The 26937-nt window shown below is 39.4% G+C and overlaps 1 pseudogene across 1 annotated transcript in view; it reads right to left on the bottom strand.

Moving 5' to 3' along the window:
- The window catches only part of LOC309831831 (coiled-coil domain-containing protein 112-like), a 100708-nt pseudogene that overhangs the window by 10565 nt on the left and 63206 nt on the right, over positions 1-26937 (bottom strand). The window lies entirely within an intron of this gene.

Here is a 26937-nt window from a genome sequence, read left to right as displayed (position 1 = left end):
CCTATATAATTACTTAACCATATTTTTGGTTGGGGTGGACGGGTTTAAGGGACTACTTCTAATGCTTTATTTACAGTTACATACCGCTATTCGCCAATACAATTAATAAAATAAAGCATACAAGGATGATCTATAAATTCAGAACATTTGTGTAGTGTTAGATGAGTATTATTCCTGAGGCTTAAGAGGATTTTTATAAGTAAATGGATTTCAAGGATTATTAAAGAGGGGAAACAAATAACATGGGATTTTATATTGGGAGTAGTTTCTGTTCCAGGAATATTGGAGGTGTTGTAAAATAAAGAAGTTGAAGAGGATGCTATAAACAGGACAAAGAAGAGACAGCAGAGCTGGGCAGCGGCTGGAGGAGCCCTTGCTCGTGGCGCATCGCAAGTTCCTGCGGGGCAGCACGTGATGCAGAAGGCGGCAGCAGCAGCGGTACCACAGGAAAGAAAGACGTCTTTGGTGGCAGCATTTTGGTGGGAGGGAAAATATTAAGGACAGAGAGACCAGATGGTGATAGCATGGGGCCCGAAACCAAAATGTCACGGACTCAAATCTGAGCTGTAAAGACCTAGTAGAATGGAAAAATAATAACACAAATAGAAAAAAAAAAGGATTTATCTACATCCATTTAATGTACTTACATTTTATTTCATGTAGAAGGTATTTGAGATGAATTCTCCAAAAAGAGAAGGAGGAGATATTTACAATAAGATTCATAAAACAACCAAAAGAGGGAAGGAGAAGCATACGCCAACCATTAGGGTCAACAGAGTGGCCGCGTTTGAGCAGAAAACCTGGAGCTTCCTCCCAGCCATGATGAAGAGGGAGACTGTATACATTACGAAATCTTAATTAACTACTGTCATCTGAAATAATCGCCTTCAAATATTTGGGGGATAAAATTAAAAATGGTTAGAGACATGGCTCCTGGGTGACAATAGAATAAGATATAATCAATAAGAACCTCAGTATTGGCTTCACACCAAATAGATAAATTTGCCTGACTAGTTTTGAGAGCAGCCTAAGATAAAAACGCATGGCCAGCAACTGAGAGACAGTTCTACAGAAGCAGTGACAAAAATGGCATGGTCCAAATGGGTAGCCTCCTTGCGATATGGTTGATCCAAGGACATTGGTTCGTACTTGACGCTGGGTCCTGGGACACATCTGTGAACAAAATAGCCATAGTCCCTGCCTTCAAGAGGCTTACGTTTTGGCAGGGGAGTCAGGAAATAAAGTTAACAAGATATAAAAATAAAATAATTACAAACTGTGAGAGATGCTAAGAAGAAAATGAACGCTGCTGTCAAGAGTTAAAGGGGTGGAGGGGTGTCCTCTTGTTTCACTCTAGTATCAGGGAAGAGCTTTCTGCGGAAATGACATGAGAAGGCGACTTTGGGGTCCACAGAGCAGTGAATGATGCGTAACCCAAGACAGTCTTTCCCCACTGCCTCTCTCCCAGACTTTCAGTGTGCATCATCTAAGCAGGGTGTTTACGACTATGCACTCTAGGCAGTTGACCTGCAGTGCAGACATTCTGTACGGCTAATTAAGGAGGTTTCAACGAGCTGGTGATTAGGTTAATATCCTATTATAAAAATTAATAAGCTTAACCAATGTTTTAGCTCAAGTGAAGTTTAGAGACATGCTATGGACTGAATTGTATTCCCCACCCCATTTCATATTTGAAGCCCAAACCCCCAAGGTGACGATATTTGGATATGTGCCTTTTGGTAGGTAATTAGGTGTAGATGAGGTCATGAGAGTCAGGACACAGTGAGAAGGTAGTCATGCGCAAACCAGGAGAAGGGCTCTCACCAGAATTAGGGAATGGAGTCAGCCAGCACCTGGCACCTTGATCCTCGACTTCCCAGCCTCCAGAGCTGTGAGAAATACATTCCTGTTGTTTAAGCAGCCCAGTCTGTGATGCTTTGTTATGGCAGCCAGAGCTGACTCACACAAAGATGGGGCTGAAGAAACAGTAGGATTTAGAGAGGAGAGTCATAAGGTAGGAAAGAAATACAGAAATGTGCTCCAGATACTTGTTCTAAGTCCTGATTATGCTACAGACAAAAGTGGAGTGAGTCCAAGTCGCTCTCTCACACTCAGAGGGATTCTCTGGGTCTCAGAAGGGACTCCAAGCTGCCCTGCACCGAGCAGCCTGATTCTCACAAGCCCCCAGACCGGCCAAAGGGTCCTGTCGCCCCGTATTGAGGGGTCATCTCACCCCCACCCCCACATACGAGGAGCCAACAGTTCTCATTAGTTCGTAACACAATATGGTACCATTTTAATTGGTTCCTTCTTATTGAAAAGAATTTTTTTGCATAAAAAATTAAGTGAAAACCAATGTACAGTGTAAAGTAATTCTTCTGCCAATCCCAGTCCCAGAGTCTCCAACCTCCTTCTCCAAAGGCTACCAATGGTAAACGGTTTTTTATGTATAATTCAAGATATACTTAAGGCACACACAAGTACCAATATTTGTATTATATTTACACACACATTTAAATCCAAATGGCAGAACTGTACAAGTAATATCCTATGCCACCTTCTCTTCCAATCAGCATGTATCTTGGAGGTCGTACAGTGCATTTTATCTTAATTTATTTAACCTGTTCCTCCATCTATATTTGTGTTCCCAATCTTTGCTATTATTAACAATGATGATGTGAACATCCTGTGTAAATACTGTGGTGCACATGTGTGCGTATATCTCGAGGATAAATTCCTAAATCAAAACAGCTGGGTCAAAATAGATATGCATTTTAGACTTTGAAATTTAGAATTTTTAATTTTTCCATACATTTCTCAAATCTATCACTAATTCTAACAATTATAATAATATTGGCATATCAGACTTCACATTTAAGCAATTGCCAGGTTGCCTTCCAAAGAGGGAACATCCATTTATACTCTCACCAATGACATGAAATGCCTCTGAGTCCAGCTATGCTGTGAATGTGTTGCTTCAATAACTCATAACAACCTTAGGAGGAGGTGTGAGAATTATTCCCAATTTAAAACTGACTTAATTGAGGCACAAGGTGAAGCAACTCGACAAAAGTCACACAGAATTAAGTGACTAAAGTGAGAGCTGTGTTCCCCCGACCCCTCTCTTACCCGTTATGCTCTATGGCCTTCCAGAGTTTCAGCCCTAGCTCACACTTGAAGATGACGACCTCAGCCAAGTTATTTACCTCCCATCCATGATTTCTGTATATGTAAGAGGGAGATAAAATTGATACAAAATAAAATAAGACAGTGTAAGGGAAATTCCATGAACAAGGGGCTTTAACATAAGTTCTCCTCCTCCCTGTTGAGATAATATATGAATCTGGGGGAAGAGTAAACCATGGCTAGTAAACCCTAGCTAATCCTGTTCAATGACATGGAAATTAAAGAAGCAGCTGTGACCCTTTTCAATGTTAATGGTACAGCAACAAAGCCCATGGAAATGAGGCTTTGTGGCGTACCTCCCTCCCTCCCTGTCTTTCTTATTCAGTATTTAATTCTGACTGGTTAGTCTTGGCCCAGCTTATGCACAGTGTTACATAAGATTTCTAGCCCCTAGAAACCAGACATTCGAACCTCCTAGAACTGGTCTTTCCACCTATTCAGGGAATTTTTCAAAGTTCTGTTTGCTAGCAACAGTCTTTGGCTAATGATAAACTGAGAGCAGTGTAAGCTATGAAGAGGAATGAAAGGGAACACATTTCTGTTCGGCTACAGAGTAGGCTGTGGCTTAGAGCCTACAATTCAGAATTCAGAGGAAACTTTGTACTGCTGAGTGAGCCTGCCCATCAAAATATTGTCACACTCTCTATTGTTAAATTTTGGGTTTTTTAATATGATAAGGCAATTGAGTCAGTATTGAGTGAGCAGCTCTTTTCTTGGGAGTGAGTTTTAAGAATGAGCAATCCAAAGAAAGGTCCTTGTTTCCCACAGGCCAGTTTAGAAAGGGTGGCGCCCCTGCTCTCAGGCACAGGGGCTGAGATGGGAGCAGAGCACAGGCTGGGCTGCAGTGACTCGGCCACAGTCATTCTGTCTGGTTGATTCCCTCAGATCCAGCCTTATTTCCTTGTTTCTCCTCTAGGGGCTTGGGTGGGAGAAGGATTGGTAAAGCTGAATTGCCTGAAACTGCTAACCACCCATTCCAAGACAGCCCTGAATGGACCTTCTCTTCAGGACCCACAGTCCAGAGACCACACTCAGGGCGATGACTCATGCACTCTTTCCTCCATGCCAGTTCCTTGTACACTGTGCAGGATGTCCACATATAACCTCACGCTGTGGCCTGTCTCTCCTCACCTCTGAGTGATGAGCAGAGCTCAGTAAAGTAGGCTCAAAATGGGAGGCAGCATGTTTAGACATGGCTGAGTTGACATAATGGTTTTAATGTGACTCAGGAAACTCACCACCACATAAAAATGTCAAAATCAAAAAAAATCACTGTTTTTTACAACCAGGTTATAAAACAACCAACACCCTGACAATTACACTAACTGTATCCTTCACCTTCACTCCGCACTCTCACCTGATCCATTACCCTATGTCTGAGCCCCAAGGTTGTTCTGTCCTTACCCCGTCCCACCCCCAGCATGCTCCCTGACACTTTCCCTCTGCTCCAGCGGTGCCAACCAGCAGTGGGTGAGGCTTAGACAGTTATCCAGATATTTTGGCCACAAATATTTGCTAAGAGCTAGGCACTATTCAAAGCACCGCAGTGAATGTGCTCTTTCTTCCTCACTTTCTTTTTTTCTTTCTTTTTTTTGAGGGGCGGGGGGAGGTTGTGTTTGGTTTTTCTGCACATTACAACTTTTTTTGTGTGTGGCAAATTTAATCTTTTGTCTTTTTTAACTGAGTGAAATATGTCTAATTTCAAAATAGACAAGTCACAATATCATATAACAACAAAAAGTGCTTCAGCTCAGGAAAAGATTTCTATATGATGTAATTTAGGAAAAATAAATAATTGCAGATAGGCAAATAATATTTTAAATGACCGTATGGACAAAAGTATCTGTTCTCATTCGTACCACCACTATTGTACATTTTAAAAAATGTTTCAGGGACTTGTACAAAAAAAATCTGTCTCTGAATGTCCTACAAAATTTGGTAAATCTGGATATCTTACGATCACCTGTTTTAGCTTAAGAACAAATACAGTTTACTTATTCACTTATAAATTTTATGTACTCTGGTCAAAATAGAACAGTTAGTTCATGCTTCAATATGCCTCCCCTGATCTAATACATAGCAAAAGTATAAAAATATAAAAGGAAAAACCCAAAACACATGTTTGGGTTCAAAGCCTATTAAGCATCCTTGTGCACCAGGAACAGAGGAGAAACACAGAGTTGAGCAGAACTGAGGCTGCAGCCGTGCTGGGCTCGAGTCGTGAAGACGGCAGAGGCAGCTGGAATTCAAGGGAAGGAAAACTGAGGGTGTCCTGTGGAAATCAGAGGACTGCAGCCAGCTTGTAAACAGGGGCTAGGTGGGTCTCCTTCTGGTGAAAAGAGGGTGAAAATCTGCACCCACCCACTGCTGGGGCCGTGACATTGTAGATGCTTCATAAGCAACAGGACAAACCACACCTTGCACCCGAGGAGCTGCACCAAATGCCCCTCACCTGGGACCTGATGTCATATCTCTGCTCAGACAGTGAGCAGGTGCTCTGCAATCCATAAAATATCTGGGTTCAGGAAGTTGAGAGACTGAAGCTGCAAATCCACTAGACAGAGAAGTGTGAAGAAAAAGAAAGAAGGGGAAATCTTTCATTCAAAATGAGGCTGCAAAACAAAATTTCAAAAAGCATGGAGAGTTCTAATGCTGTGAAAGGGATCCAGCCAAAAAGCAACAATTGCAACATAAGTTCACTACAGGTGAAATTTTAGGAAACTGTCTAGCCAGAATTTTAGAATAAGAATGCTTTCAATGCTTAAGGATAAAAATGAAAACAATTACATAAATTTTTTTAGAAAACAAAAAATATGAAAAATGAAACAAATCAAGTAAATCAAAAGCAGAATGACTAGATAACCTAGAAATTAAAAATCTATTGATTGAAATAAAAAATTCAAAAGATGGAGTAAATTTTGGAACAGAGAAAATAATAAATTGGAAAATATTACTGAGGTTTTCACCAGGTTCACAGCATAGGGAATAAATTATGAGAGAATGTTAGGTAGAGAGATCATACACCCCAGTATATCTGGGAGAGTTCCAGTTTACATCTGTGTCCTGATGTCATTATTAGTGGCACTCCTTTTAACTCCCAAATATGTCCCAGCTTAGACAATAAATTATATGGACATCCAAGTGTTAAAAATATCTAGGACAGACGGAAAGACAAATAAGACTGCCAGAATGAAAAAACAGAGAGAATCACAGACAAGTAATATTTGAAGGAAAAAGAGTTGTGAATTTTCCAAAACTGAATGAAGACGTGTGTCCCAAATTGAAAGTGAACTATAAGAGCCAAGAAGGATCTATTAAAATATATTCACACCTAGACTCATCACAGTGAAACTGGAAGACATCAAGGATTAAGAGACACTCTTACCAGCTACCAGGAAAAAGGGAGATTACCAACAAAAATGGTAATTAAACATTAAACCAAGCAGGATTCTCACAAACAACATTAGATGCCATAAAACAATAGGGAAATATATTCAACATAATGAGGGGAACTGTCAATTCAGAATATCATACCCATTTAACTAGGCAACAAAAACAAGACTCTGGAAAATATTCAACCTATAATTGACATTCTTAGTTTTTTCAGTTTGAGAGGAGGATAATTCTAGATAACTTCACATATTTTTAGAAAAAAATTATAGTTTACTTACAATTAATTAATTTTACCCATTAATTTATAGCTTGTATGTTGAAAACTTTAAGCTATTTTATGGAAATTAACAAATAGGATCTAATTTATCGATACATGGAAATGTAAAGGACAAAGACCAGCCAAGATCATTTTAAAGAATAAAGAATTAAAGAACTTGCTCTGAGAGTTATCAAGGTATATTGGCAAAGCTACAATACATAAGACAGTGTGGTATGAGCATAAGAATAGACAAATAGACACATGGAACAGAATAGAAACACATATGACCATTTGTTTGATGATAAAGTATAAGACAAATGAGAAAAGAACTGTTTTTTTTTTTTTTTAATAATGATGGTGGGTCAATTGGTTATATGGGGAAAATAATCTTGATATCCTACTTCACATAACACACAAAAACCAGTTCCAGAGCAGAAGGCAGATATATGTCCATGTGAAAGGTAATAATAAAACATCAGGAAAATAACAGAGAATATCTTGACTTCAGGATCGGCAAATAATTTTAAAATGCTAGTAAATGAGACATAATTAAAATTGAGAACATCTGTTTATCAAAAGACCCCAGTAAAAGAGTGAAAGAGAAAGCCAAAAACTGGAGAAGATAATTTCAATATTTTATCTGACAAAAGATTATTATCCAAAATATGTAAAATGTTCCTGTGAAGTAATATAAAATAGCCCATAGAAAAATGGGCAAAAATTTGAACACCGAACAGCTAACTCATGAAAGAGATTAGATAAAATGGATAATAAGCATATGAAATACTCAACATTATTGTTCGTCAGGGGATTGAAGATGGTGCACATATTCATGCACTGTGTATGGGACTATAAATTGGTACAACCACTTCAGAAAACTCTTTGGTGGTAGCTACTAAAGCTGAACATATGCGTAGCCTATAACCCAGCAATTCCAGTAATTCATTGCTACAGGTTTACCCCACGTAAATGTGAATGAAAGACAGAGACAAGCACATTCAAAACAGCATTATTCATAATCCCCAAACACTGGAAACAGTGTAAATAGCCAGTACTTGCAGGATGGATACCTAAGCTGTGATGTGTTCATACAGTGGGATGCTCCGCAACAGTGAGGTGAGTCGGTGGTACATCCAACAGTATAGATGAGCCGAGCAACATGGCATGGAGCAATAGGCGTCAGACACAGAGTTCATATTTTAGTTCCATTTATATAAAGTTCAAAACAGGCAAAGCTAATCTATGGTAAGGAAGACACAGCAGTGATTAACCTTAGGAAGGGGAGAGGAGAGACTGGGAGGGAACATGAGGGGAGCCTTTGGTGCTGGTAATGTTCTACTTTTTTTTTTTTTTTGCGGTACACGGGCCTCTCATTGTTGTGGCCTCTCCCGTTGCGGAGCACAGGCTCCGGACGCGCAGGCTCAGCGGCCATGGCTCACGGGCCCAGCCGCTCCGCGGCACGTGGGATCTTCCCGGACTGGGACACCAACCCGTGTCCCCTGCATCGGCCGGCGGACTCTCAACCACTGCACCACTGGGGAAGCCCTGATGTTCTACTTCTTGATCTGCGTTGTTGCACAGGTGTATTTACTTTGTGAAAACTCATTAACATACACTTATGCGTATAAATATGCTCATTTCTGTATGTTTGCTATACATAAAAGAGGGGAAAGGCAAACCCCAGGTAACCAATGTAGAAGTAGAAATCATCTTGATACCTTCCAGACCACTAGATGAATCCAAAGGAGGACAAAATAAAAGGATTTGGAGGAGGAGGAGGAGGAAGAAGAGGAGGGGGGAAATAAAGAAGAAAAAGAAAAATACCAAACCCTTTATCAATGCAACAGAAGGTAGGATAGCAGGGGCAAAAGAGAAAATGGATGGTACACAGAAAACACAAGGAGGTGGTAGAAATAAGCCCAAAGAGTGAATGTATTGATAAATAAAATTCACCTATTAAAAGACAGAGATTACCAGACAGAATAACAATAATATAAATTCAGCTACGAAAGGCATACTTAACAGCAAGTCCAAAAGAAAATTTGAACATTAGGTTTTGAAAAACTAACTAGCTTTTATAGTAAGATGCATTACAAAAAATAGACAATAATCCCCAAGACAATAAAACAATTTTGCACCTAATGTAACATTACATTAGACAGAGCAAGCTGACAGGATTACAAAGTACAATTGACAAATCCAGAACTATGGTCGGAAGTGCCAAACCCTTCAATAAGAAACATAAGCTCAAGTAGAAAAAGCTATTAAGAACATAGAATATTTTAACGGCTAGGCCGTACCCAGGCGCAGCTTAGCTCGCTCCCTGCCCCTACCCATTTCCCAAACCTTCAGGCCACTGAGAAGTGGGTAGAATTCCATAACCAGCTCTCAAGCTCTATCTTGTAAGGAAAGATTCTCAGATTCAGAGAGTGTGAGAAGGGACTTAAGGAGAATTCACCCAGAATAACAGAAACAAAGTCTAGATATAGGACTCATTGGGAACATGATGTTGGTGAGAAATAACAACATGAGAATTATGCAACTGGAACAAAAAATAATTATGAAAGAAATGCTACAGCAACCAGAGTCTAAAGAACACAGGAAAACATCTCACCAGTGTTTCATACTATAGAAAAGCTTATGAAGAACGCGAATTGCATAAATAAGAGCTTAAGTGTAAGATGATAACAACAGAATGAAATAAAAATGGAAATTGAAAATATAAGGAAATTGAAATTCAAATAACACCATTATGGAAATAATAAACAAATTACATACAGAAAAGAGTTGAATGGATATGGCTGAAAATACACAAAGGAAAGGCTTGAGATAAGCACAGTAACATCAAAGGAAAAAGACTAATGGAAATAGAAGTTAATGGCTATGGAGGAGTGACAAAGATGACATTACACAGGATAAGGGTGTGTGAACTGAAGAACTCAATGGATGAATCAGAACAATAGAAAATAGAAAAATAATCCTGAAATACAGGAAGAGGAATACTGAAAACTTCATGTCATATTCCAAGACAAATACATTTAACACTATCAATTCTAAATCATTTTCTTGTTGTTATTAAATTTTAAGGATGAGAAAAATCCTTCAGACATTCAGACGCAAATATTGTCTCTTATAATTGAGAACAAAAACAGACTGGCCTCAGTCTTCTCCAGAGTAGGACTCCAGAATGGAGGCATTGGGAGCAACACCTACCAAACTCTAAAGGAAAAAATGTGATAAAAAATACTGTGTCCAACCAAGATTCCATTCAAGTATAAAGACCAGAAACAGATGTTCTAAATAGGAAATAATACAAGGGTTACAGCATACACCAGCTTTCTGGAGGAGGAGAAAAGGACTAGGTGATACAATCTAACTAATCAAGAGCTGATAAAGAGACCCATGGTAAGAGGTGTTCCACCATGTTGAATTCCATAGCATCCTGGAGCAAGTAAGTGTGACCAACGTGTTCTGTAACCTGCCAAGTGGTTCTTCAGGTAGAAAGGCAATAGACACATGTCTGCTCTAGCATGAAAGAACTCAGGGAATACTGTTATAGTATTTTTTAAAATAAACTCCTTGAAATAAAATCCATCCAGTAAGAGGAGAATCAAAATATGGAGCTTAGGAATGAAGATGTAGGGGGAAAGAATGGTGAGATTTATGGTTATGAAGCATAAGCATAATATGTCATAAAACTTTTTTTTTTCGCGGTACGCGGGCCTCTCACTGTTGTGGCTTCTCCCGTTGCGGAGCACAGGCTCCGGACGCACAGGCTCAGCGGCCATGGCTCACGGGCCCAGCCGCTCCGCGGCATGTGGGATCTTCCCGGACCGGGGCACAAACCCGTGTGCCCTGCATTGGCAGGCGGACTCTCAACCACTGCGCCACCGGGGAAGCCCTACTGATTCTTCTTTTAAGGAAACAACTTAAACATAATTTCCAGTCCAGTTTTCCATTATTCTAAAGCAATGAACAACTACGAATTATGTGACATGTGAGGGAAAATGCTTAAAGAATAAGACCAAGATAAATGTGATAAACTACCTCAGAGAAACAAACATAATTTAAGAAATGAAAAAGAACTTTTAAAATATTCTAATCAATATACTAGAAATATAAGAGAAGATTTTGCATGCATATAGGAAGAATAGAATCTAGGAAAAAGGAACCGTGAAACAGCAAAAAAGAACACTTAGAAAATTAATATATGGCTATTGAAAACAGTGAGACCAGGGAGAAGAAAAATATCAAAACTGTAATGGTCAGGAACGCCCCACAGCTGAGGATAGATGTAGGACAGGACCAAGGAAACGTCCAGCACAAGTGAAATAAACATCCATTCCTAAATATAATATTGAGAGATTTGAGAACTAGATTCAAGAAAAGATCCTAGGAGTTTTCAGAGAGAAAAGATAGCAACACTGGCCACAATCATGCAAGGCGCACTGCCTACAAAATTCCAATGAAAGCCAATGTTGAACTTAAAAGTCCTGAGCTACCCAAATTATTAATCGAGTATGATGACAGAATAAAAGTATTTTCAAATATCTAAGAACTCAAAACATTTATCTCCCATGCATCCTTTTTCACAAGGTTCCTTAGGCTGGGTCAGAAAATGAGAAAATCAGGAAGAACGAGAAAAGATGCAGGAAACAATGATTCTAACCTGGGACAGGATTGAGGAGAAGCCCTCAGATGGTCAGTGGGTGGCAGCATTGGTCCCCAAGTGGGCTCTAGAAATAGGGATGCAGTTAAAAAAAAAAAAAAAAAGGAGGGGGAATGTTCCATGGACTTGACAGTATCCTTCAAACTGGAAGAACAAACCTAAAGACTGCATAAAGAAAAAGAAGAAAGGAAATTAGAAATTACATGTTATCATGTAATCGGTAATCACTGCTTGTAACGAGCCCCACTGACATAGTTATGATCATGTGAAGCAATACTTGTCAAGTTTTCAACTTTTAAAATCTAAACAAAGGCCAAGCATGGAAAACTTCACTGTAGTTATAGAACAGAAGGCAATTTTTTCAGTCTTGCCAATATAAAAGTAGAAACAAAGCTTGCAAAAGTCAGGGTCTGGAAGTGGGGGAGGGATGGAGGACCCCACCTCACAGGGTAAGGAGTCAGGATTGAGTCTCTCTCACTAATGGAACAGACAGAAAGGGAAAGTATACAGGATTGGAGGTACCAACGTGATTAAAAGAGAAACTAAGAGTAGTGAAATAGTTACTGTGTCAGGAGGGAGCGAGGGAAGTGTAAGTGAGCTAAATCCTCATTTGCCGTGGCCAGAAGTCAGTAGACAGTGTTTAAAATAGATAATCCAAAAAACATGACTAATCATTTAGTATTTTAAACATCCAAAAATAAAAATATATGATCCTATTAAACAGTATCTCTTTTTATAAAACAATTTCTGCTGTCTTTTAACCTATCTAAAGAAATGTATCGAGATATTTACAATAATATTCACCTAATATTTCCAAATGGTGGGACTTGAGAGAGTTTTTTTACATCGCTATTGGTATCTTTCTGTATTCTGTGGATACTTTGTACCTTTATATCACTTTCATAACAGTGACATCATTATTTTATACTCTGGATGCTGGGAGGGTAATTGGTTATAAAAGGATAAAAGTGGAAGCAGGGAGCCCACCTGAGAAAATGTAGTGGCGTGTACTAGGTGCTTACACTGGGAACAAGGAGAAAGCGGCCTGATTCCTGACGTACTTTTAGAGGGAGAATAAACAGGCCTCACTGGCTCGAACACTGATGGTAGGCAGATGGGGAATCAAGGGTGATGCTGAGGTTTCTCACTCTAGCTCCTGAGAGCTTGGAGGTCACAGAGAGATGGAAACGGAGTGTGTTCTGTGTCCGCGTTGAGAGAGGTGGAGAGGAGTCCAGAGTTCGGCTTTATAGGACCTAACCTTGAATATCTGAGAAACATACAAGTAGTAATCATGCAGTTGGTTTCTTACACAAATTGGAGCTCAGATAAGTCCATGCTGGGCATATAAATTTGGAATTTGTCAGCAAATAGGTGGGATGTAAAGCTACGAGAATGTATGAAATCTCTTAGATTACAGGGAATGAAAAAAATAGAATAGGAGCTTGGACCAAGCCCTGAAGACTCCCAAAAATGACAGGTCGGAGGGAGAAAGGAACCCTGGAAAGGAATTGAGAGGAGAAAAAGAACAATTTGTAGATTACATTCCAGGAGTGTGTGGCTTCGGGGATGCTGAGGGAAGAGGCTGTAAGCCTTGAAGTCCTTGAGAATGTGAGTAAGATGGGGCTACAGACCCAAGTAAAGAGGGTTGCTTTTCACTGGAGAAGGGACACCGTGTACACTGTAACAAGAGGAAAGAAGAAAAGGTTGCAGGTATCTTTTGCAGTTTCAGCAGTGAGAGGATGGGGTCTGATGGGGCTCTCTCTCTCTCACACACACACACACACACACACACACACACACACACACACACACGCTCCCTGCATTTAAAAAAATATCAGAAAGGGCTTATCAGACTCTACTGATTTCAAGTAAAATCCTGGTCTTTGTCAGTTTCTTTCAGCTGGAATATGAGACTATATTGCAATATTGCGTGTGCCGTGCTTCAGGAGACTTGTGTAATTTGTAAACGTAAAGAACAAAACTCTATTGAATGTATCGTGAAAGATAAGAATCTTTTCACTGCCTATATTACTGAACGATTCATCTTTTTTTATGTTGGCAATTATGATCTTAGATACATAGTATATCGTCTCCCCTAATTCCAATACCTTTGTAAATTTCTACACAGAAAAATTTCCAAGAGGAGGGGAAAATTGTTCCCCACTTGTATTTTTGTCATTTGATTAATTTTTTCAGGTTGCATCCGAATGATTCTCCTTGTTTTTCACACTCCAACAGACAGCCACCTGCCACCTCCTTCATACAGAAAATATCCCATCAGATTTTTGACTCTACGTAAATTACTTCTGTCCTAGGAGGAGGGGAAATGCAGAGTGTTATGTACCCTTATTTTTTACAAATATTTCCCTTGGACTTTGTAGTGTTGTGCTGACATAGTTCTGCCTTTGCATCGTATTTAATCCCTCCCATTTTTCTCTGAGATCATAACGAATCCCTTCTACTTAATTTTATGTTGGATAGTAAATTTTATTCATTTTGAAAGTGTTCTTTGAAATGTTTTTCTGTACACTTATAAAGCACCCAAGTGGTTTTGTAATTAAAATGTTCTGAACAATGTTCTGTTAGGCCCTATAACCACTATGTACCCCCCAATTCTTGCTCATTTCACTCATCCCTACCTCTGCAAGTGGGCCAACTTAAGGAAAGGTACAGTAACAGAATAGCAAAAGTATCTTTTCCTCTTACTCTTACGGAACTGTGCATGGCATGGGGTGGCTAGAGAGGGCCACAAAGCATGGTTCCTGTATCCCTGGCTGCTCAGCAGATCTTACTGAGGACTTGGGAAAGGACCGTTTTGTATTGCAGTGACAGCCAGAGATGGGTGTACCGCGAAAAGAATGAAGACTAACCCCTAGTAATGTGTTCACGTGGTGACATGCTTTAGAAAAATTTGCAAATGTAAAAGCTATTTGTATTATAATCAGTTAAGACTATTGTCATTTTCTACCTCAGTGTCCCCTGCATCATACACTCCCTCCTGGCAGGAGGTCCTAGAACCACTGTGGAAGGTGTCCGGTTCAGGGGATAGACTTCCTTGGCCCACGGTCAACTCCATGCCCAGTCACCACCAGCTACCCTGCCGAGGACTTGCTTCTGGAAAAGCTCCTATCATTTCCTGTAACAACTCACAAAGGTGCCCATAACTCCTAGTCCAGAACTGGGTGGGTAGTGAAGGAGAAATAAAGTTTGAGACATCTGGAAACACAAATTAGTCTGAGGAAGATTCTTCCAATAACAAGATGCAATAAAACTATAAGTGAGGGGTTGGCTTTTATTAAACCTCAGTCAAAACACAAGTTCTCTCCTATCCAAAGGGTACTCAATAATGATCTAATATCTTACAATTCATACGTAAGAGAAACTTGGTAGAGATGTTTCCAAGCTTGACAGCAATCTTAAAACTTAAGGACATTATCAATAACAAGTTGTGGAAGCAGGACATTTTTGAGAAATTGAATTATATGAATTTAGATCAGCAGTGCTTAAGGAAAGACTGAATTCAACTTTCTATTATCTTTGTAGAAAATATTCCAAAATTGATGTTCCATGAAAAGACGATTGAAAGATTACAGCCAAAGAATAAAAATATGCATTATGCAGTTGACTAATAAAAATATTATTTTCAGGATTTTTCCTATTGTTGGTACTAGTTAGCTCTTTTTTTTTAATTTTCCATTTCTTTCTTTATATAAATTTATTTATTTATTTTTGGTTGTGTTGCGTCTTTGTTGCTGTGCACGGACTTTCTCTAGTTGCAGTGAGAGGGAGCTGCTCTTTGCTGCAGTGCGCGGACTTCTCACTGTGGTGGCTTCTCTTGTTGCGGAGCACGGGCTCTAGGTGCGTGGGCTCAGTAGTTGTGGCTCGCGGGCTCTAGAGCGCAGGCTCAGTAGTCGTGGTGCACAGGGTTATCTGCTCTGCGGCATGTGGGATCTTCCTGGACCAAGGCTTGAACCCGTGTCCCCTTACTAGTTAGCTCTTAAAAGTTATACTTAGATGTAACTTCTTTCCCATCCTAAATAAACATGCATATTTATACCTAATTTTCTATTCATAATTTTTTATTACTTTTCTGAAAATGAATCATAAAACAAAAATCATATAAACTTCAGGCTCCAGAAAACCTTGATCCTGTTGGTGACAACACAGCTCCACTAGCCCAGATGGACATTCTACTTTGAGTTAGGCACAGTCCTGGACAAAAAGATAAAAATTAAAAGAGAGACTAGAAGAGACTTCCTCCCCACCCCTCACCATGCTTTGGGACTGTATGTTGCAGTAAGTCCCCTACATACGAACCTTCATGTTCAAAGATGCGAACGTGCCCCTATATGCTAGCTGATTTATTATACTACTGTACTTTTCAAGGTACTGTACTGTAAGATTAAATAGGCTTTACTTTTTGTGTTTGTCTTTTATGTATTATTTGTGTGAAAAGTACTATAAACCTATTACAGTACAGTACTATACAGCCGACTGTGTTAGTTGGGTACCTAGACTAACTTTGTTGGACTTACGAAAGCGTTCTCGGAACGGAACTTGTTCGTGTGTAGAGGACTTACTATATTTACAAAAAGGGAAACTCTGAGATTCAGTAGAATAAAAACAGTGTCTCAAAGTTTTTAACGATGTTTTGCATTTTAACAATGTTTTGCATTTTATCTGATTTCTCACAAAGAAGATGATCAGAATTGATTCTCAGAAAATTGGTAAAGGGAAAAAATCGAAGGGTATTCTACCTGCTGGTTCATCTCACTGGCGAGGCTAGAGGTCACTAATTACAAAAGGACAGCTCACTTCTCCCACACACATGAATTTGGCCCTGGTCATGAGTTACATGGGCTTCATATCATACACTTTGCCATTTGGAGAAGTGATGAATACGTTTAAGGAAAAACCCTAAAACAAAATAAAACCCTAAAACCCTAAAACAAAATAAGGTTAGGGAAACCAGCCATTCAGAGACCATATATTGTCATGGAACAGCTCATGATTTTCTAAAGTGCAAACTACTAATCTAGTCAACTTTAATTGCCCCTACGGGGTAAGAAATATGCCTCAAAGAGACAGGGATACTTAAATCAATGTAAAAGTCTTCCAAAATGGGTGTTTTGTTTAAAGACACACTGAGAAGAGCTGGACCCCCTCAAAAATGTGTTTCCAATCTAAGAGTCATTTGTTACCTTTTCCACAGTCTCTCTGAAGATGTAAAACCCTTTCAGAGGTATGACAAAAATGAAGGCTCTTCATTTTAGGGAAATTCTATCACAGCTTCCCTCCTTAACTAGAACTGGGCATTAGGGATTGAAGAGGGCCTTGCTGTCTATGAAAGCAGAGGTGAGGGACTGAGGAAAGGAAGCACAAACATGAGACTATAAATTTCCACTCTTGTAATTTGGGATGGGGCCAATCTGAACGCAGTCTCTAAGGAAAAGTTGCTACATACTTCTTGAATGTAAATGATGTGAAATTGTCTTGGGATGCTCAACAGAATAGAAACATGCTCAGAAAAAAAAAAACAAAAACACGTTGTTTTTTCCATGTGATTTGTTTTTCCTCGATTTTTTATTTTAAAAAAGTCAAACCAAGAAAAAAATGTTAAAAGCAGAAACCAGGGCTTCCCTGGTGGCGCAGTGGTTGAGAGTCCGCCTTCCAGTGCAGGGGACACGGGTTCGAGCCCTGGTCTGGGAGGATCCCGCGTGCCTCGGGGCAACTGGGCCCGTGAGCCACAACTACTGAGCCTGCGCATCTGGAGCCTGTGCTCCGCAACAGGAGAGGCCACGACGGTGAGAGGCCCGTGCACCGCGATGAAGAGTAGCCCCCACTCGCCGCAACTAGAGAAAGCCCTCGCACAGAAACGAAGACCCAACGCAGCCAAATAAATAAATAAATAAATAAATAAAAAGCAGAAACCAATGAACATCCATATACCCTTCACTTAGATTCACCAACTTTTAACATGTTGCCAAGTTCGCTGTTTCATTTTTTCTTCCTATGTATTTCTTCCCCCTGCCCCCCTCCACCTCAGCCTCCTGGAAACATTTGAGAATAAGTTGCAGTTCTCCACTTGTGTTAGTACTTCAGCACTGAGTACTTGCCATGTGTCACCTAAAAACAGGCATTTTACTTCATAAGCACAACATCTTCCCAACAACCATATTCATACTGACCAGGATTCTCAGCCTTCTGCAATCAACAGAAATTGACTAGAGGCCAGACAAGAAATACAGGCAAGGCTTTACTGGGGCCTCTCCTGCAGCAGGGGGGAGCGAGAACACACAACACGTTCCCTTGCTTGCTTGCTCCCTGAGAGGAGGTGAGCTTGTTCCTCATGTGGGGAGAGGGTAGGAGTGTGTCCAGGGGTCGGGCCAGAGGGGTGACTTAGGTGGTGTGCCCACCGCTTTGGTGGCGTTGTGAACAGGGGGCATGTGCTGGACCCTGCTTTTGCTCCAGGCTCTTCAAAAGTGGCAGCTGGGTTTTTTGGTCTCTTTGTATCTTTTGTCCAGGATTTGCCCTAACTGTGCATGCACACTGTTGTCTTTAGTCCCATGTAGTTTCTGTGTGTTTTGTTGCTTGAGGAGAGGTGTGTCCAGGTGCAAGCACTGCAGCAAAGGGTCCCAGGTCCCAGTCTGTGTCAATACCATGAGACCGTCACTCACAAGGAAATTCACACTGATACAGTAACACCATCAAATTTGAAATCTATATTCAAATGTCCTCAATTATTCTAAAATGTCTCCTATATCAGTTTTATTTTCCAAGATCTAATCAAGAACCACTCATTGCAGTAGTGTTCCTTTCTCCTTAGCCTCCTTCAGTACAGGAAATTCCTCCTTGCCATTCGTTCATGTATTCATTCATTCGTCTTTCATGACATTTGTCTCTTTTTTCTTCAACATTTCAGGCCAATTGTCTTATATAGTGTCCCAAATTTCAATTTGATTGTATCTTTATGATTTAATTCATGTTAGACATTTTTGACAAGGATACTTTGTAAGGATACTTCTCACTGCTTCACATCAGGAAGTATAGAATGTCGATTTGTCCCATTATTGGAAATACTAACATTAATTACTTAGTTATGGTGGTGTTCCTCAGATCCCCACATTGTAAAAGAATCTTTTACACTTGGAAATGAATATATAATCTGTGGGATAATAATCTGTGGGATAATAATCCCTGTGCCAGGGAGTCCCTGTAAGTATTCTATGCCCAAGAATGTTCACTCAATTTTTTTACCATTCATTCATGATTTTTGCCTGAATAAATGATTACACTGATGTTTGAAAAATATCTAATTCTTTCATTATTTCTACATTAATTAGTTGGCATTCTTTTGTAAAGAAGTACTTTTCATACACTTCTGCCTTATTATCAGTACTGCAATGGATTCATGGCTTCTTCTTTTGTTCACTACATTGTAATCCATTACCTACATTATTCTTTTTGATACTCTAATTGTCCAAAATGTGGCAAGTAAAATTCTATTAAAACATCTCTTGAGTCCTTCTGACATGTCCTCATACTTCTGGCAAAAGATGTCCCAGACTCACCTTGAACCTTCCTGATCCTTCTCTGAACCAGGCGTTTCTGCAAGGAGCAGCCCTGATGCCTTTTAGTGGGGAATGTACTTAGAAACTGAGATCAGGATGCTGGGTGTGTGGATGGCTAGTGAACGTCCTTCTTCTAAACCAATTCAGTGCATAGAGCTAAAATGTGAATATATATACTGATACATATATATCATATATATGATATATATATATATCAGGAGTTCACACTGATAGCTACAATTCCATCCCAACACCTCTACTCATTCCAAACTAGTACCTCCTCTCTTAAGGAAAACATGGGTCCCCAAAAAACATCGTTTGCAAATATTTTCTCCCTTTCTGTAGGTTGTTTTTTGTTTTGCTTTGTTTATGGTTTTCTTTGCTGTGCAGAAGCTTTTAAATTTAATTAGGTCCCATTTGCTTACTTTTGTTTCCATTTTCATTGCTCTAAGAGGTGGATCAAAAAGCTATTGCTGAGCTCAAGATGGCAGAGTAGAAGGACATGGGCTCACACCTTCTTATGGAGACACCAACATCACAACTAACTGCTGAACAGCCATCAACAGAAAAGTGCTGGAACCTACCGAAAAAGATACCTTACAGCCAAAGACAAAGAAGAAGCCACAACAAGACAGTAGGAAGGGCTCAAAAGCAATAGGACCAAATCCCATACCCACTAGATGGGCAACCCATGGACTGGAGAGCAATTATACCATGGAGGCCCTCCCACAGGAGTGAAAGTCCTCAGCCCCAAGTCAGGCTTCCCAGCCTGGAGGAAAGGCAACAGGAGGAGGAGCCCCCAGAGAATCTGGCTTTGAAGGCCAGCTGGGTTTGATTGCAGGAATTCCACAGGATGGGGGAAACAGAAACTCCACTCTTAGAGGGCACACACAAGGTCCTGTGCACACCAGGACCCAGAGAAAACAGCAGTGACCTCAAAAGAGAATGGACCAGACTTTCCTGCTAGTATTAGAGGGTATCCTGCAGAGGTGGTAGGCAGCTGTGGCTCACCGTGAGGACAAAGACACTGGCAGCAGAAGTTCGGAGAAGTACTCACTGGCATGAGCCCTCCTGGAGGCCACCATTTTCTTCCCAAGACCTGGCCCCACCCAACAGCCTGTAGGCTCCAGCGCTGGGTTACCTCAGGCCAAACAACCAACAGGACAGGAACACAGCCCCACCCATCAGGAAGCCTGCATAAGCCTCTTAGATAGCCTCATCCACCAGAGGGCAGACAGCAGAAGCAAGAAGAACTGCAATCCTACAGCCTGTGGAATGGAAACCACAGTCACAGTAAGTTAGACAAAATGAAAACAGCAGAGGAATATGTCCCAAAAGTAGGAACAATATAAAACCCCAGAAGAACAACTAAGTGAAATGGAGATAGACGACCTGCCATAAAAAGAATTCAGAATAATGACCTATGATCAGTTAATCTGTGACAAAGGAGGCAAGACTATACAATGGAAAAAAGACAGCCTCTTCAATAAGTGGTGCTGGGAAAACTGTACAGCTATGTGTAAAAGAATGAAATGAGAACACTTTCTAACACCATGTACAAAAATAAACTCAAAACAGATTAAAGACCTAAATGTAAGACCAGATACTATAAAACTCTTAAAAGAAAGCATAGGCAGAACACTCTATGACATAAATCAAAGCAAGATCCTTTTTGACCCACCTCCTAGAGTAATGGAAATAACTACAAGAATAAACAAATGGGATCTAATGAAACTCAAAAGCTTTTGCACAGCAAAGGAAATCACAAGCAAAACAAAAAGACAACCCACAGAATGGGAGAAAATATTCTCAAACAATGTGACCAACAAGGGATTAGCCTCCAAAATTTACAGACATTTCATGCAGCTCAATATCAAAAGAAAAAAAACAACCCAACCAAAAAAAGGGCAGAAAACCCAAATAGACATTTCTCCAAAGAAGACATACAGATGGCCAAGAGGCACATGAAAAGATGCTCCACATCTCTAATTATCAGAGAAATGCAAATCAACACTACGATGAGGTATCACCTCACACCAGTCAGAATGGTCATCATCAAAAACTCTACAAACAATAAATGCTGGAGAGAGTGTGGAGAAAAGGGAACCCTTTTGTGCTGTTGGTGGAAATGTAAATTGGTACAGCCACTGTGGAGAACAGTATGGAGGTTCCTTAGAAAACTAAAAATACAGCTACCATATGATCCAACAATCCCACTCCTGGGCATGTATCCAGAGAAAAACATGGTTCAAAAGGATACATACACCCCAATGTTCATGGCAGCACTGTTTACAATAGCCAAGACATGGAAGCATCCTAAATGTCCATCAACAGAGGAATGGATAAAGAAGAGGTTGTACATATATACAATGGAATATTACTCAGCCACAAAAAAGAATGAAATAATGCCATTTACAGCAACATGGATGGACCTAGAGATGATCATATTAAGTGAAGTATGTCAGACCAAGAAAGACAAATATCATACGATATCGCTTATATGGGGAATCTAAAAAAAATGATGCAAATGAACTTATTTACGAAACAGAAACAGATTCACAGACTTAGAGAATGAACTTATGGTTACTATGGGGGAAGGGTGCGGGGAGGGATAGATTGGGAATTTGGGATTGACATGCACACACTGCTATATTTAAAATAGATAACCAACAAGGACCTACTGTTAAAAATAAAATAAAAAAGCTTTTGCTGTAATTTATGCCAAAGAGTGTTCTTCCTATGTTTTCTTCTAAGAGTTTTTTAGTGTCTGGGCTTACATTTAGGTGTTTTATCCATTTTGAGTTTATTTTTGTGTATGGTGTTAGGGAGTGTTCTAATTTCATTCTTTTACATGTAGCTGTCCAGTTTTCCCAGCACCACTTATTGAAGAAGCTGTCTTTTCTCCATTGTGTATTCTTGCCTCCTTTGTCATAGATTAGTTGACCATGATTCATGAGTTTATTCCTGGGCTTTCTATCCTGTTCCATTGATTTATATTTCTGTTTTTGTGCCAGTACCATAGTGTTTTGATTACTGTAGCTTTGTAGTATAGTCTGAAGTCAGGGAGCCTGATTCTTCCAGTTCTGTTTTTCTTTCTCAGGATTGCTTTGGCTATTCGGGATCTTTTGTGTTTCCATATAAATTTTAGAATTTTTTGTTCTAGTTCTGTGAAAAATACCATTGGTAATTTGATAGAGATTGCACTATAGATTGCCTTGGGTATTATAATCATTTTCACAATATTGATTCCTCCAATCCAAGAACATGGTATATCTTTTCATCTGCTTGTGTCATCTTTGATTTCTTTCATCAGAGACTTATAGTTTTCAGAACACAGGTCTTTTGTCTCCTTTGGTAGGTTTATTCCTAGGTACTTTATTCTTTTTCTTTTTTTTTTTTTTTTTTGTGGTACTTGGGCCTCTCACTGTTGTAGCCTCTCCAATTGTGGAACAAAAGGCTCCGGATGTGCAGGCTCAGCAGCCATGGCTCACAGGCCTAGCTGCTCCACGGCATGTGGGATCTTCCTGGACCGGGGCACGAACCCGTGTCCCCTGCATTGGCAGGCAGACTCTCAACCACTGTGCCACCAGGGAAGCCCTATTCTTTTTGATTAGATAGTAAATGGAATTGTTTCCTTAATTTCTGTTTCTGATCTTTCGTTATTAGTGTACAGGAATGCAAGAGATTTCTGTGCATTTATTTTGTATCCTGCAACTTTACTGAATTCATTGATGAGCTCTAACAGTTTTCTGGTAGCATCCTTAGGATTTTCTATGTATAGTATCATGTCATCTGCAAACAGTGACAGTTTTACTTCTTCTTTTCCAATCTGGATTCCTTTTACTTCTTTTTCTCTTCTGATTGCCATGGCTAAGACTTCCAAAACTACATTGAAAAAAAATGGCAAGAGTGGATATCCTTGTCTTGTTCCTGATATTAGAGGAAATGCTTTCAGTTTTTCACCATTGAGAATGATGTTAGCTGTGGCTTTGTCATATATGGCCTTTATTATGCTGAGGTCCTTCAATTCCCACTCTCTGGGGAGTTTTTATTATAAATTGGTGTTGAGTTTTGTCAAAAGTTCTTTCTGCATCTATTGAGATGATCATATGGTTTTTATTCTTCAGTTTGTTAATGTGACATATCACACTAATTGACTTGCAGATATTGAAGAATCCTAGCATCCCTGGGATAAATCCCACTTATTTGCAGCAAAATGGATGGACATAGAGATTATCATACTAAGTGAAGTAAGTCAGACAGAGAAAGACAAATATCATATGATATCACTCATATGTGGAATCTAATTTTTAAAAAATGATACAAATGAACTTATTTACAAAACAGAAACAGACTTACAGATATTGAAAACAAGCCTATTGTTATCAAAGGGGAAATGTAGGGGGAAGGATAAATCAGGAATTTGGGATTAACATATACACACTACTATACATAAGATGGATAACAAATAAGGACCTACTGTATAGCAGAGGGACCTCTACTCAGTATCTGTGATAACCTATGTGAGAAAAGAATCTGAAAAAGAACAGATATATGTATATGTATAACTGAATCATTTTGCTGTACACTTGAAACTAACACAACATTGTAAATCAACTATAATCCAATAAAATTTTTTAATTCAGCATTTTCTCAAATGTCCTACTCTTACATTAATTACATTAATGATGTAATTTACAGTAACAGTGAAAATGTAAAGAGGAGTGATCCAGACTCTTTCAATGTATATAGAAGTCAGTGAAATAGTTATTTGCATTGTTTTAAAAAATGTACATAAGAGGGAAAAAAATGGCTCCTTTTTCTGATTAATCTTAAGGCTTTGGAACAAAGCCAAAGAGCCTCTTTCTGATTGGTTATATAGCAAGATATATGTATATGTGAATGTTTGTGTGTGTGTAGAATGTACACATGATTTTCAACTTCAGATAAAACTTTAAATAAAACAAATTTCCACTTGGGAAAAAAATAAAGTAAAATGTACTTTTGTGCTTTTCAAGTATATTTTAAAGCCTTTCTTATATAGATTTTGGGCATTTTTTTAAGTTTATATGTAAGTATTTTCTATTTTTCATTGTTGCAAATGGAATTTTTCATCTATTATGTCTTTTAGCTGGTTATTGTTTATTTATATGAGGTTATTGTTTTTGTAGGTTAGAATTGTGTTCTGTACGTCACAGAACTTATGTTGTGTTAACTTATGGGTCTCTCGGGTTTTCCAAGAATATCATCGATTGCAAATGAGGCTAGTTTTATTTCTTTATTTTTCCTAATTCTCATACCTCTGCTCCTTTCGTCACGTCTGAGTGCAATGTTTAACCGTCCCAATTTGACATGAAATAATAGTGGAGGTGGGGGCATCCTTCTTGGGGCAGTTTTTCAGGCAGATAAATGTAGCGATGCTCTATTCCCCATAGTATAGTGAGTGAAATCTGCTAGAGCAATAAGCAGGTGTCCCCAGGCAGGAAACCTGCTTTATTTGTGACACTACAGAAGATGTGTTTCTGTGGAGTTAAATTTAAGATCCAATTTTCTTTCGAGATGGAAATAAAGGGAAATTTCTGATATTACCTCAAAGAAGTCTTGGAGAAATCCTTTTGAATTACATGCACCAAATTGCTGTCTTCCTGTCTCTGTGTGGATGAGGTGGTTAAGTCAAAGCCATAGAGGTCCTGCCAATAAGAATAGGATATGCCTCTGTGAGAGCAAGTCTCAGGGCTAGAGGCAGATTCCCATTACAGTAGGATAATGGAAAACTGAATTCATCTGGGTTTTTATAATTTTAAGGTATTTGATCCACTCTCTTCTTTTTTTTTTTTTTTTTTTTTCTTTTTGCAGTACGCGGGCCTCTCACTGTTGTGGCCTCTCCCGTTACGGAACACAGGCTCCGGACGCGCAGGCTCAGCGGCCATGGCTCATGGGCCCGGCCACTCCACGGCATGTGGGATCCTCCCGGACCAGGGCACGAACCCATGTCCCCTGCATCGGCAGGCGGCCCTCAACCACTGCACCACCCACTCTCTTCTTAAATGTGTATGTGAATGGAGATTATTTGGTGTCGGCAACATTGAAAAAAATGTTTTAGTCACAGGGCAGCAGAGAGTGTACCTTTTATAATATGTTTCGGCCAAGCTCATGTAATACCAAGGCTGTCACCTCAATTTCAAGTCGCTATTGCAAACACGTGAGCATAAACAGGAACACATTGGGATCTTTTTAATCACAGGGACTCCAGTATAAATATTGTACTTAGCAGATTTTCTGAAAATTTTATTTAATAAGGTTTAATCCTTGGGAGTAGTTTGAAAAAAGTTATGTCACACCAAGGTAGCACATTATGCAAAGTAATAATCAAATTCATAGTAAAAAATATATGCTATAATGAGATATCAATATTTATACATATAAAGCCACTTGGAGAAGTTCTTATGGTGTATCAGCTCAAGGAAAACACTGGTTTAAAAATACTAGTGTTTTTCTTACTGCCATACTTATAAAGAAAAAGTATTTTTCCAGGAAATTGGTTAATAATGAAAAAAATTCTGTATGAATGCAATATAGGAAAAAAATGTCCTTGAAAGAAAACGTTTTTATCAAAACTTTCTTGAAGTCTCTGTTAAATTTACATACTTATTTTGATGGCATGTAAAAGAAGTTCCGTGCACAGGGGAAAGTCCATATTTTAACAAAGAAAACTCCAAAAATAAAATAGGATAAAATAAAATTTTCTTATTTTTGTTACAACTTTAAAACCTTTAGTGTTTTAGTGGTATCATTGGGTTTATATTTGTTATGTTAAAATAAAATTTTGCCCAATAATATTCTAATTTTTGAGGCAAATGACTTTGTATCTTGCTTTCACTCTAACCTTGTGTTATCTACATAGCTGCCTCAGTATTTCTCTTTTCAAGTGTCAACACAGCTTTCCAACATTTATTATGTACCATGATGCTGGATAGATACAAAGTGGTCCTTGTTTTTAAGGAGCTCACACACTACGGGCAGGGATAGAAAAGTAAGCTAATAACTGCAATTAGGAGGCTAAAAAGGAAAGCCTGGTGACCTGAGAGGCAGGATCAATACTGAGGGGGGACATCAGGGAAAACTCTGTAGTCATGGAGACATGCGTGCTAGAAGACGGATCACAGGAGAGCAGGCAAGGCCAAGAGGAAGCAGGAATCCACTAAAAACCATGTGTTTGAGAACGGCAAGTCATCCAGAGTGGTGGTAACTAGTTGTTCAACATCCATCCTTCCAGATAGGTTTCAAAATCTGTAAGGCCGAGAACAATGTCTTTCTTGTTCAGCAGGATGTTCCTTTCCATTGTCTAGCAATGCCTGGCATTTTAAGAAACTCAATGAAAATTTCTATTTTTCTAACTGTTTTGTTTGTTTGTTTGTTTGTTTTTTGCGGTACGCGGGCCTCTCACTGATGTGGCCTCTCCCGTTGCGGAGCACAGGCTCCAGACGCACAGGCTCAGCTGCCATGGCTCACGGGCCCAGCCGCTCCGCGGCATGTGGGATCTTCCCGGACCGGGGCACGAACCCACGTCCCCTGCATCTGCAGGCAGACTCCCAACTACTGCACCACCAGGGAAGCCCTCTAACTGTTTTTACTAATATTTTATTATTACTAAGTTGTTGGCTTTACAACTTTTTAAATTAATTTTAATACTTAATAAAAGTTATATAAAAATTCTATATGTAATAAATACCCATGCATCCAGCAACTAGATTAAGAAAGAAAATATCACCAATCCATTTATAGCCTGTTCTGATCATGCCACCTTGTCCCTGAACCGTGACTACTCATTCTGGATTTTATAGTTAGCATTCTAGGAT

Source organism: Grampus griseus (assembly GCF_964374135.1).
Source record: "Grampus griseus genome assembly, chromosome: 13".
Taxonomy (NCBI): Eukaryota; Metazoa; Chordata; class Mammalia; order Artiodactyla; family Delphinidae; genus Grampus; species Grampus griseus.
This window is presented reverse-complemented; position numbering and strand designations above follow the sequence as displayed.